Here is a 12601-nt window from a genome sequence, read left to right on the forward strand (position 1 = left end):
CTGCTAGATGTCAGATATCCTTTCCTTCCTGAGTTCCCTCAGGGCTCACCAGCTCCTGTTGGCTGGAGGGCTGCAACTGCTGATGACTCTGACATCCTTTGTTTACTGATATGGCAGGCAATATTCCATTTATCACTGGTATTGGGGAAGGGGCTGAAGCACTGAATTGGTTTTGTACTGAAGGGTGTGACTCCTGAAATTAATCTCCAGGGAAACGAAAACCCAGGTTTCTTTAGTTCAGAGTTTGGGAGCCCAAAGGGGTGTATTTCCAGGTGGAGGAAATGCATTGAGGGTATCAGTGCTAACCTGAGCCCCAAGGAAGTGGGGTGGGCTTGCAGGTAATCAGACCACCACTTCAGCTGGAAACCTCATATCTGCAAAAAAAATTTCCTCTTTTGACCTTCCTGAGCCTTCCTGGTCTGAGGTACACTACAGGAAATTGAGGGCTGATGAAGGGCAGAGTCTGCCCCATTACCACCCCTAAAGCTGTCTCAAGCCCTCCAAACCCTTGGCCTCCTAGCACCCCATCTCTGGGAGCAGAGGTACTTCCAGCTACTCTTTATGGACTAGGAGTTTGGAAGGGGAGTAAGAGTAACAAAGAACCTGTGACAAATAACTCCCATCGTGGCTTCTAGTTTAGAGCAAATGTTTGCTAAGGATGAAATCAACCCTCCTAGCTTGTTATTTTTCAGTATTTTAAATAAGGGTCTAGGAGTCAGGTCTTCAGCGCTGAGGTTCTGGGTAAAAACTTTGCCAGCTGTGATCTGGACAGGATCTCTGAATGGCTTTTCCAGCCCCAATTAACATCCACCCTGCCAGTCCCATTAACTCTCACCAGGAGCTTTCCTGTTAAAGGGAGGAGGCGTGCAGGCACTCAGCTTTACACACACCCTCCACTTGGGCTGCATCTCAGTTGCATGTGGGACGTTGATTTTACACATTGCTCCTCAGCAAACCTGCTAATGAGATCCTTTTCCCTCCCTCTCCCTCCTTCCAACCCCCTTCAACCTGGCCCGACTCCTGGTCAGACCTTGATTACATGTCTCATTGATTCCATTCAGCTATTTATTAATACACTAATTAGTATGTTCATTTAAAGGAGAGTGACATCGCTTTTTAAAAATAAATGTACAGAGGTGCAGGTTAATGGAAATTTCTGTTTATTTAACATTGACGTCTGGTGTGAAGAGGATTAGTTTTGGATGTTAAAAGGACACGAGGGTTTTTTTCTGGGGCTTAAATCACTTGTGCTGACAGTCTTTGAAAGGTGACACCTAGAGTCATATTGCATTTTCCTTCGGAGATCAGAGGCTTTCTCCACTACTCGAGTAGGGAAACTGGAGGGTGTCCGAGAGAGTGTGGGACTGTCTGTACTCCATCTCTCACAGGAGGCTCTGGTTTTGTGTGAGGGTGGCTGGCACATCCTCATACACAATGGTGAGTCACACTTACTGCTCTGCCTGTAGGGCTGTCTAGAATTTTGTAATTCAAGGTCAATGAATGGATGGCCATTGCTTTTCTAGTGTAAGCTTGTTCTGTTTGTTCTTGAGTTGCTCATGAATGGTGTATTAGTCAGCATCAGTGATTTCTGTAGCAAACAGCCCCAAAGATCAGTGGGTTTGCACATTGCCATCCAATATTGGTTCATATGTTATGGGGAGATTTTGCTCTGTGTAGTTATTGATGTGAGATCCTCCTTGGGGGCTCAGATGGTAAAGAATCTGCCTGCAAAGCGGGAGACCTGGGTTCAATCCCTGGGTTGGGAAGATCCCCTGGAATAGGGCATGGCAACCCACTCCAGATTTCTTGCCTGGAGAATCTCCATGGACAAAGGAGCCTCGTGGGCCACAGTCCATGGGGTCACAAAGAGTCGGACACGACTGGGCAACTTTCACTTTCACTTTCTATCTTTTAATGCTAGATTGGGAATTTACCAGAAAGCACCATAGAATTCTTGGTGTTTGGTGAGAACTCCCCAACTTTGAGTCAGAACAGGTGTTTCTGGGATGGGTGGTGGGAACAGAACGCAGACTGCCTAGCATGCGTTCAGCTACAGGCTTGTCCACTGTTGGCAGTTTTGTCTGTTTCTAGCCTGTCCCCGTCTTCTGGACTCTACCCGCCAAGCAAAACCCCCAAAGGTAGACAAAATGATGGGACATTACAAAAACAAATAAAACCTCCCCAGAGCTTGAAATGGCCCTAGGCTCATCGGCTTATCATAAAATCCTTTGGCAGTCATCTTGAAGTTAGAATTACACTGTACTCTGAATTAATTTTGCATTAGGCTTTAATTTGATGAAAGACCAGGGCTACGCGAGCCTAGACTCCACTTCCTACTCTGACAAGGAAGCGCTGTTCAATGCCCGGGGCTCTCCAGACCCCTCCCAAACCCCACCGGATTTGGGACGTGGCATTCCTAGAAACTCTTTTGAGCCTTTCCAAAGCGAGGCTTTGTCTGTCTTCACGCTCTCCCCATCCGCGATCCTGGAGCGAAGCCATCGATTCAAAGGGCTCTGTTTGGCTGGGTGTTTTCTTCGGTTTCACGTTTTGTTCGACAGCATTAGATGCGCTCACGCTCAGACTCCCTGGGGCCCGTGTGTGCGTCAGTGATGGCTTTCTGTCCTAATTTGGTCCGGGTGATCTGGGGATCTGGACTTGTGGTTGCAGAGAGGTGCTCTCTGGTTTCTTCTCATCCCCAGCATTCAGCTGTAAGCTGGGGCAGGGGCTGAAATGCAGGGCAGCCCAAGGAACAGAAATCCAGGCAACTAACATACTCTCTTGTCTTCACCTCTGATTTGATGCTCTCGGTGGGTGTTTGTGGAATCCTGAGGGCTTTCACCCCTTCCCTGTCTTCTCTGTGGTTTGGGAATGCCTGTCCTTTGGTCCTTCTGCACAGTAGACATAAATCAGAAATCCTAGCATCATCAGGCAGTCCTGGGAGGAGGCCTATATATAGCTCCCAGCCTCTCTCTGACCTCTGCCACCCGCCTTGCCCTCAACGGTGCCTGCACACCTCCAGGAGGGCCCTCACATAGGGGCTGAAGGAATTATGTTGGCGTGGAGGGGATGTTTGTTCAGTGACGTTCAGAGATCCAGGAACAAGCAGAGATGTAGATGTGGGAGGGGTGAAGGAAGAAGCATGCTGCAGGCTTGAAGGTAAAGACTTGGGTCAAATGTAAGTGAAGTTCAATCTTCCCACTTCTTAGCCTGGGCAATGAACTTAACCCTCTACTTCTTCATCTGTCGCATGGAATCCCAATCATTTCCTTATAGGGTTAAGTGAGGTGATGCATGTAAAGTGCTCGACTCTATGCCAGGCCCAGAGCAGGCATTGTCAAAGAACGTGGCCTCATATCTCTTCCTTTTGGAAAGGATTTTCAGTTTTAAATGATCTCTGTGAACTGGAATTGGGGAAAATACCACTGTGGAACTAACCTGATGTAATTCAGTGTATTCTTTAAAGAGAGGAAGTATTTGAAAAATAAATGTATTTCTTAGGCCACTTGTAATGAATTAACATACTTTGGGAATCTCCTGCCTTGAATAGTAGAACCAGCTGGGTTGGTTTGATATTTGGCCTGCATATTTTCATTCTGTGAATCTCAGGGTTGACCCCATGGTTCCCAAGCCCTGCTTATTTTAAGATTCACCTAAGAAAATTTGAAAAATTGTAGATATCCTGGCCTCAGCCCAGGCTGATGTAATCAGAGCATCTGAGGGTGTTGGGAGTGGGGGGTTGAGAATGGAGAACCTTCTGGAAAGGGTTTCAAGGAGGATCCGATGATCTGTCAGTTTAGGAAGCCTGAAGCGAGATCACTGACTTTGGAGTGCAGGGCATAGGAGGGAGACATGTGTTCCTTCTCCCCGCTGCCCACTTTAGCTTAAAAAGCTCAAAGCTCAGCACTCAAAGAGTTATCAGTGTCTGCCAGCTTCTGTTCTTGAGTCTGGATGAGTGTCTGAGTTGTGCATGGCTCTATGGGGGTGACAGTGATGCTATAATCTGAAGATAAGTTTATGAATGACTTCCATTGGCATTGTGCTTTCACTTGGGTGTTTGCATCTGACATATGCATTGGATAACTGTCTCTTTCAGTTCCTACATCCAGTAGTATAGTCTGGTGAACCCCCTAGGGCTGATAGAAGCAGGGGAAAACCCACTAGGGCTGATAGAAGGTGGGGCAAGATCAAGACCACCTCAAGCAAACCCATGTCAGTGTGATGTCCTTTTCCCTCCCTCTCTCTTATCTTCAGATTCTCCCTAGCTGTGGCCTTGGGGAGATGTGAGGGGAAGAGGGAGAAAAGCAGGAGATTGGGTGTGAGGGTGGGTGACCCGCCTTGACCCTTCCTCGCCTCCCCTTCATTGTTCTGCTCGGCCCCATTGCCCAGGGCTCCTGCTAGAGCTGAGGCAACAGCTCTCTGCTGATCCTCTCAAGGAAGATGCTTCTGAAGGGTTTTCCTGATGTCCGTAAGAGCCACTGCCGGGAGGACAGACTTTAGGAAATACACTGGGTGATTTTGTTTCCATTTCGTTTTCTGCTTCTCAAGGAGGGATTTTAGATGTTGTGAGGGACCATATTTCAGAATATGCCAGCTTTATTCCTCTTATAGATTCTGGGAGCTCAAGGGAGAGACCTTGGAGCCTGAAATCTGTGAATTTCCAAGAATCTTGATGGCTTCTGGCAGGTCAGTGAGGACCTCAGTGAAGCAGAGAGTGCTTCAAGCCAGGAGGGCATGCCTCCTGTGACGGGAGCTGTGGATCTGCCCCCGATTTGATGGCGGGGACGTGAGACCACATCCCCTGGGGGGGTCTTGAAAAAGTGGAGTCTTCCTTCTCTTCCCTGGGAGGAACCAGAAGGCTTCACTCTAGCAGACTAGGCAGCCACTGGCTCCTTTTGCTTCTGTGGTCTGATTAAGATGGGAAACAGAGGGTCTTGCTAGGTGTGGCTGAGAAACATTCTCAAGTCTGTTGTTATTGAGTCACCAAGTTGTATCTGACTCTTTGAGACCCCATGGACTGCAGCACACCAGGCCTCCCTGTCCCTCACTGTCTCTCAGAGTTTGCCCAAGTTCATGTCCATTGAATCAGTGATGCCATCCAACCATCTCATCCTCTGTCACTCTCTTCTCCTTCTTCCTTCAATCTTTCCCACCATCAGGGTCTTTTCCAGTGAGTCGACTGTCTGCATCAGGTGGCCAAAGTATTGGAGCTTCAGCATCAGTCCTTCCAATGAGTATTCAGGGTTGATTTCTTTAGGCTTGACTGGTTTGATCTCTTTGCTGTCCAAGGGACTCTCAGGAGTCTTCTCCAGCACTGCAGTTAGAAAGCATCAATTCTTTGGAACTCAGCTTTCCTTAAGGTCCAACTCTCACAACTGGATCCTCAAGTTTAGCAGTTATTAAAATTGATCCTAGACTAGTGGTTCTCAATCGTGACTATTAAGTGGAAACCCATGAGCCGAAGCACACTTGTATTTCTTTTAGGTATATGGAATATTTCCCCATGGCCAAAATTTAAAGATCAAGAGATTTCATGTAAAATGTGGTTTTTACACATCTGAAGAAATACAGGCATATCTGAGAACACAGAGCTGTTCTTCTCACATGGCAATCACAGAGTTGGCTCGAGGCCACTTCCCAGAGGACATGTTCTTCAGCTTGCAAAGCTACATGCTCTCTGCCCAGCTTGCTGTGTTCTCTGTGCTATTTGCCTTCCTTGCCTGGGGCCCAGGGTTGTCACTTGATTTTGGGAGCCCTGCCTCCTGGTGTCATAAGAGACACCTAAAGATCTATTATCTAGAAGTTTGCTTCCTGTACCCTCAGAGGTTCTGATCCCATGGGTGCGATTCTGCTGCAAGAAACTCCACTTGGAGAAATACTGCCCTAGAGTTCAAGGCACAGTTTCTTATGAGGGCGAGTCTGTGACCACAGAGAGGTCCAGGCAAATCCCACCAAGGAGAGCAGCCTCAGGTCTCCCCATCAGCTCAGTGTTAGTAGTTGGTATGAAGACATCTCACTTCTTTTTCTTCTCTGGAGCCAGGGGTCTTGGGTGGGGAATAGCATCTGTCACACAGCTGAGCTCTGCGTTTGCACCTGTCAGTGGAACGTGAAATTCTGCCTTCTTGGGGGCTCTGCTTAGTGAACAGAACTTGCCCTGATAAGCTTTCCAGGAGAAATAGAACAGCCACTCATTCCTCCACTCACCGTTCAAAGTGGAAGCCCTGCTCTAGGCCCTGGATGGCTGGACAGTGATTTCTGAAGAAACGGAGAGGGGAAGCCTGAGTGCAATCCAGGTTGGGCCAGAAGCAAGCAGGGGATGGTTGAACCACATGTAGAGAGTCCCTGCTTCCTTCACTGGTCAGGGGCTTCTGGAGGAAACTGTAAACTCTGCCTGGGGTAGACAGATGAAAATAAAGAGAATTCAGACTTCTGGGCCCAGAGATGGGAGGAGCTAAGAGAATAAACCAGAATAACCAGAATAACTATGAGGCTCTCTAATGCATGCCCACTCCTGGACGCTATAATTTTTTGTGGTCCTGGAAGCATCCATTTCCACATATCTGCCTTCAAACATTTTCTTTTCAGTGCTGCCCTTGTTTTTTTTTTTTTTTTTTCTTCTGGTTACTCTTTATTTTGGGCTTCCCAAGTGGTGCTAGTGGTAAAGAACTGGCTTGCCAGTGCAGGAGACACAAGAGATGAAGGTTAGATCTCTGGGTCGGGAAGATCCCCTGGAGGAGGGCATAGTAACCCACGCTAGTATTCTTGCCTGGAGAATCCCATGGACAGAAGAGCCTGTAAGGCCGAAGTCCATAGGGTCATAAAGAGTTGGTCATGACTGAAGCGACTTAGTATGCACGCACACCCTTATTTTGGGTTTCCCAGGTAGATCAGTGGTAAAGAGCCTGCCTGCCAATGCAGGAGCCACAGGAGACACCAGTTCAATCCCTGGGTTGGGAACATACCCTGGAGTAAGAAATGGCCACCCAATCTGGTATTCTTGCCTGGGAAATCCTATGGACAGAGGAGCCTGGCAAGCTACAGTCCATGGGATTGCGAAAGAGTTGGGCATAACTTAGTGACTAACCAACCAACCTTTATTTTATTATCAGTTTTATTTGAGTATAATTGGTTTACAATGTTATGTTAATTTCTGCTATACAACAAAGTAAACCAGTCATGTGCATGCATATATTCCCTCTCTCTTGAGCCTCCCACCCCCCATCTCATTCCTCTAGGGCATCACAGAGCACTGAACTGAGTTCCCTCTACTATATAGCAGATTCCCACTATCTACTTTACACGTGGTAGTGTATATATGTTAGTCCTAATCTCCCAATTTGTCCCACCCTTCCCTGCCCCACCCCCATGCCCGTTGCATCCACATGTCCGTTCTCTACATCTGTGTCCTTATTCCTGCCCTGGAACTACATTCATCTGTTGCTTTCTATTCCAGAGGTTAGCTTTGGGAGTAGGCAAGATACAATTCCTGAAATTGTAGCTGGAGGACAGGACCCCTGGCCCTTGGGTGGTGGCCAGGGCATCACAGAGGGAAACTGTGGCATAGTTCTGGCTCAGGCCTGTGCACCCCTCTGGAGTGCCTTGTCCATTGCGGACAGTTGTTAAAGCCACTGTTGCTCTAGCTAGTGATGACTGGAGTTATCAGAGATAATTGGTTACTCAGCACTAGTCAGTTTCCAGGGTTGGTGGGTTGCTGGTGGCCCTCTTCTCATCTCCCACTTTAGCTGTGAATAAACAAAGTTATTCCATCAGTCAGCAGGAATATACCTGGCTACCTCCTGCTGGGTCCTTACCCGCAGGTGCTGGTAGCTACGCGGTGGATGGTGTCAGCCCTCAGCCTTGCAGATTCTCCACCCCAGCAACACTCTTGACTTTTCTTAGCCTCTTCTTTTCTGTTACACTTCTTAACACCTTCATCCCAACTTAACCTTATCCTCACCTTCTTTCTCTTCCTGCAAAAAACCACAGGAAAGTCATGTAGCCCTCCCTTTCTCAGGAGTCTGGAAATCCAAATGGTCTTTTGCTTTTTTATGGAACGAGTGCTTTGAGAGGCAAAAAGAACACATTTTCAGGATAGGGGGACCCTCCTTGGGATGATGTAATGAAAGAGTTAGAAAAATATTGTGCCAATCCATTGCCTGGCTCTCAGATGGCAAAATATTTAAGAATTATTTTTAAAGACATGATGCCTGGCTTGCTTTCCTCCTCCCTGGAATCTCAGTTCAACAGTTCTGGCATTTATGGAGTATGTCCCATAAGCTAGGTATGGTGCCAGAACCTGGGGTTCAGCGGCAAATCAGCCAGTAGGACTCCGCCCTCAGGGAACTGATGATCCATTCCTGGAACACCTTTACACAGGCCTCACTATGCCTCCATCGGTTTTCCAACCTTCTAGCACACCCACAGCTTCTCTGATGGCCCAGTGGTTAAAGAATCTACCTGCAATACAGGAGACTCAGGTTCGATCCTCAGGTTGGGAAGACCTCCTGGAGGGGGAAATGGCAACCCACTCCAGTATTCTTGCCTGAAAAATCCCATGGACAGAGGAGTCTGGCGGGCTATAGTCAATGGGGTTACACAGAGTTGGACACAACTGAGCGACTCAGTGAGCAGGTAGCGTAACTACAATCTAACTTTCATTGGGTTAAATGTAAGCTGCTTGCAGGACCCGAAGACCTGATTGCAGGAGATGGGTTCCTTTGGGGAGAATTAGTGGGAATTTTTTGAGCCCAGAGGATATTGGGAGAGAAAGCACATTTGCTTTCTGCAGAGCCCATTGATTTGGTGCAGACAATTAGTAAGAAAGTCAGGGGCAGACAGGTTCTGTACACTTGGTGAGCTTTGCCTGATGTGGCCGTCCTGTTCTCTTCTGTCTGTAGCCCGAGTTCAGCTGAGATCGATGCCAAGCCTGGTAATTTATTTATGAAATTATATAGCCCTTCCCAAAGTAACATTTTACTTTTATTTTATTTCATCTCCCAGATCCCTACCATGAAAGCAGAAGTTATTTTCTCACAGGTGGCTACCTTTTGACACTCATTCATATAAATGGAAGGGAGGAAGGGGGAAAAATATCTGTTGTACACGGCAGACGTGTAGGCTGAGGAAGACGTGATGATAGTTTAAAGGTTTACATTTCTATTGCATTGAGTCTCTAGCTGGAAACCTGGGAGTTCAGTCCTAGTGGGCACTTTCTGTCGCTCAGGGGAACCAGTGATGGCGGTCTTAGGAGTCTCCAAGGACCAACTGTCACATAGTGATGGGTCTGCACTTCTTGCCCTCCGCGCATTTAAAATCCATTTCTATGCTCTCTATTTTCTATGGAACTTCCTGGCTTGTGTTCTGATGTCCCAGAATTTCTGGTTATTAACAAAGTGCCCTGAGAGCTTTCTCCCTGCCCTGGACGGCATTGTATAGTCAGTTAACATCACTTAGAGAATCTTTGAAATCACAAAATGAGTTGATCTCCCTCTCGCCACAGGCTGGTCCTTCCTGCCTGATCACATGCTATGCCGAGTGGATGCTCTAGTGGCAGGTTCCGTATTTTAGCCTGAATTTCTCCCTCCCCTGGCAGTTTTCTCCATCGGAGAGTAGCGCCATCACTAACTTCAAAAATGTTGTATCTCCCCATATCTAGAAAAGTACTAAAATTCTTCGTGGTGATGACATTCCTCATGACTAACAAAGCTTCACGAGACTAGTGGAAACCTTCTGGAAAAATATGTGCTTGACTGCACGCATTCCCCCTTCACCAAAATCACATGTACACTGACCTTCCCCCCCCACCCTGCCTCTTTGGAGCAGTTTCTCAGAGCTTTATGAGCTGCTGTCTCCTGGGCTTCAGTCCTCATTTTGCTCCAGATGAAACTTCACTGAAACACACACACAAAAACCAAAACCAAAAAACCTGATAGCATGCTAGAAATTATAAAGAATATATAGTAGATGTGCAACCAAAAAGATGTTCCAGAACTGAAAAGTAGAGCAACTGAAATTAATAACTCAGTGGATGGACTTTTAAATTCTTTAGACACAGCTGAAGAGATAACTAATGAAGTGGGAGACAGGGCAAGAGAAACTATCCAAAATGGAAGGTAAAAAGTACAGTAAAGGGAGTAAGGGACATAGTGGATACATTGAAAAGGTCTTACCTATTTGATTAGATTTCTCCAAAGAAAGAGAGAGAACCGGGAAGAAGTAATGGCTGTGAGTTTTCCATCAGCCATCAAAAACAGATTCTAGGAGGCCTACAAACTCCAAGCAGGATGAATAAAAAGAAATCTACATCCAGATATGTCATAATGTACATGTAGAATGTTGAAGACACATTGTATTACTTATGATTTCCCAAGCAAGCCCCCTGTTTCCTGTACCTTTGCATATACTATTCCTCACGTCTTCATCTTTGTCTCCTCAAGCTTTATCTGATAATCTTCCTGTTCTTACCACCCACTAGATTTATAATTAAAACTATAAAGATTTTTAATGTCATCAGTGTCAATTCTACTTCCTGATGACTGCTCTCATTATCGAACACTGAGTTAGTTCCAGGCACTGTTTGAGTACTCATGATACACGATCTCATTTAATCCTTTTAAAACTCACCAGGGGTTTCTGCACAGGAAAAAGTGCGGCCACCCAGCCCTCTTCTGAACCTGAAGCATTTTACCTGTCTTATACCACCTACACTCTTTTCCCTTGCACTACTGTAATTTCTGAGCCCTTCTCATCCAGGGGAGGATCCTTTTTCTTCTTTTTCTGTCTCACTCTGTGCCTTGCACCTAGCTTTGCATATGCGAGGCAAGTGCCCATTTACTTGTTGAGTGAGTCTTGCATGTGGTTTGTCCCCAGAATGCCTTAAGTGCCTGTGGATCTGTTAAAAGTCTGAGCAGATGCACCAATGGAAGCTGTGAGCCCGTCTCCACACCTTATCATCTCTGCCTGCCTCAGCGGCTGCCGTTCACACGTTAAATTGAAAGCAGCGACCGATGCTCTATTTAAAGTGTCCTCGAAAACGGTACTCAAGTGTGTAACACAGCTATTTCACTGATGTGGGCAAGGTATTTATGGAGAGGTTGTTTTTCCTTTGGATAGGAGGGTTTGTAACCAGAAGCCATTATAGAACACCTATGTGGATGTCAAAAGGAAAACAATGAAAAAAAGCCCCCAAACTCCTCTGCTTGTTACCTCCAGCTCTATCAAGACATCATCTCCCTGGTTATTTTCTGCATCAAGTCGTGTCTCTTCCATCAGCATCCAAAGATCACAAAATGTGACCCGGGGCCAGTAAAGTTGAACAAGGGATTGTCCAGAGCAGAAAGAATAATTGCAGTGTTTGCCATTAGCATTCCAGCTCTGGTGTGCTCTCTGGATTTGTTCACCACCTGCCTTGACAGCTTAATGGCTTGCAAGAGAAGAAACGTTTTAGCACAGTCTCTACCCCTTGTAGGGAGGAGTAACTGGTGAAAGCACTGGGTGAAGTCTCTGGAGGAAGGAAGGGGGTGGTGTATGGGAAAAGAGGTGTTAAGTTAGGGGGAGCGGCCCACTTCATCAGGGTCACACACTGTCCCTGCTTCCGCAAACTGGTGACTTGTATGCACTGTTGCCGCTACCCTTTCCCTCCTCCACTCTCTGTCTGGGCACCTGTTCACTGGGTATCCTTTGAAATAAACTTTTACTGATTCTACTGATTAAGTCCACTTCTTGCATTTTTGACATCCAGGATGTTTTACTTTGAGAACACCATTCACATTCTGCTTCCTTTTCTCTCCTTCTCCCTTTCCTGGGCATGTGTGCTCAGTCGTGTCTGACTCTTTGCCACCCCATGGACTGTAGCCCACCAGGCTTCTCTGTCCATGGGATTTCCCAGGCAAGAATACTAGAGTGGGTTGCCATGTCCTTTCACAGGAGATCTTCCCGACCCAGGAATTGAACCTGTGTCTCCTGCATTGGCAGGTGGACTCTTTACCACTGAGCCACCTGAGAAACCCTCTCCCTTTTTTAGCAGCACATAGTAAATAGCACAAAAATTTTAAGGTAAGTCCCATCATACCCTCTAGTCTCTGCACTCAGCGGCTGTTTCCCGTACAAGCTTCTGGAGAATCCTCAATACCACAGAGCTGGACAGCATTTTCCTGGGTTGTGGAGGTGGAGGCTTGTGTAGGTTTGGTGGGAAGCTTTAATCATTGCATGTTCAAGTGAGAACAAAATGTCAAGGCTAAAACCAAGCCCTCACCACACTCGATGTGGGAGTTTTGGGGACCCTAGCAGGAATCCTGTCCCCTGAAATTTCCAGCCCTTCATTGCAATGACTGTGATTTCATTGCCAGGTTCTCCAGGCAGCCTCTGACACAGAGTCCTGCTCTTTGTAGCTCTGAACCTCTGGGGAAGCCTATGTTTCTTGATGGAGGTGCCACTGGGCCTTTTGGTCAGGATAGTTCTTCATTATGTATGACTGTCTTCCAAAATACAGGGTGAGCATCCCTGCCCCACTGGGGGCTAAAAGCCAGGGGTCCTTGGTCAACCAAAAAAGCCTCCATACATTTCTGGATGCCCATGGCAGGCACTCCAGACTGAGAACTTCTGC

General features: G+C 46.9%; 1 protein-coding gene and 1 long non-coding RNA gene across 4 annotated transcripts in view; one reads left to right on the forward strand and one right to left on the reverse strand.

Annotated features, from left to right (window-relative positions):
- The window catches only part of PLXNA4 (plexin A4), a 472507-nt gene that overhangs the window by 26877 nt on the left and 433029 nt on the right, over positions 1-12601 (forward strand). The window lies entirely within an intron of this gene.
- Positions 2116-11870, reverse strand: LOC139034430 (uncharacterized). 2 transcript variants are annotated; one of them, XR_011486933.1, is made up of 4 exons: positions 10167-11870; positions 7809-7967; positions 6202-6388; positions 2116-2888 (listed from the first exon to the last, which is right to left on the reverse strand). It is a non-coding gene; the product is annotated as an uncharacterized lncRNA (long non-coding RNA). The 2 variants fall into 2 exon arrangements; XR_011486932.1 differs by having other exon boundaries at positions 2116-6388.

The sequence above is a fragment of the Odocoileus virginianus genome, chromosome 1, assembly GCF_023699985.2.
Source record: "Odocoileus virginianus isolate 20LAN1187 ecotype Illinois chromosome 1, Ovbor_1.2, whole genome shotgun sequence".
NCBI classification, from domain to species: domain Eukaryota; kingdom Metazoa; phylum Chordata; class Mammalia; order Artiodactyla; family Cervidae; genus Odocoileus; species Odocoileus virginianus.